Below are 1045 nucleotides of genomic sequence, written 5' to 3'. Positions count from 1 at the left end.
GATAGATAGATAGATAGATGATAAAAAATGTTACAACTATAATTTTAAAAAAGGATCTGAAATTGAAAGATAGTCCTGTGTGATATATGGGAGGGTTTGGATGAAGGAAAGGAAAGGGGAAATAATACAATAATATTATAATCTCAAAAATATTTTAAAAGGGACTTGGTTATTAAATAGCATCAGAGATAAAATGCACATTCCAGTCAGTCTTTGAGGAAGTGAAGCGTCAGTGGGAATGGATCAATGGTTGAGTACTGGGACAAAATAGGAACAGTAGAACACTGTTTAGAAGAGAGTCTCTCTTGTAAAGTTGTAAACCATGTTTTCCTTCTTCTGCAATTGCTCTTTATTATGGTGCTCATCTCTGTGAAGATGGTCAGAAATTTACCTTATGCTATGTCGTATTGAATTCCAGAGTAAATTGTTATTTCACCTACTATTTTTGATGCTTTTTGAGAAAGGTTCTCTTTGTAACTTTGGAGCCTATTCTGGAACTAACTAACATAGACCAGGCTTGCCTCAAATTTACAGAGATCTGCCTGCCTCTGCCTCCTGTGTACTGGGATTAAAAGTATGCACCACCATCACCTGACTATTTTCAAGATTTTTATGTTTCTTGATAACTTCTTTCTTCCTCATCCTTTCTCGACTGTTTCTTTTATCCTCCCTTCCCTCCCATTTCCTCCTGTCTCTTATCTTCTCTCTTCCCTCTTATCTCATCTATTCCTCCCTCCCCTTCCACCTTCCTCACTTCTCCTCTTTCTACTTTCCCAGCCTCTTTCTCCATCCCCTCCCTCCCCTCCTTCCCCTTCCTCTCCTAGTTCCCTTCTCTTCAGGTCTCTTCTCTAACCTCACTCCCCCCATCTGCTCCCTCCTGCTTCTATCTTCTTTCTTCTTATCCTTCCCTTGCTCTTCTTCCTCTTTTCCCCTCTCTTCTTTTCTCTTCTCTTTCCTCTCCTTCTTTCTCGTTAGTCCCATGGCTTTCCTTTTCCTAGTCTCCTGTCCTGGAAGCCCTCCTCTCCTCTCCTCTCCTCTCCTCTCC

Source organism: Microtus ochrogaster, chromosome 2, assembly GCF_000317375.1.
Source record: "Microtus ochrogaster isolate Prairie Vole_2 chromosome 2, MicOch1.0, whole genome shotgun sequence".
NCBI lineage: Eukaryota > Metazoa > Chordata > Mammalia > Rodentia > Cricetidae > Microtus > Microtus ochrogaster.
This window is presented reverse-complemented; position numbering follows the sequence as displayed.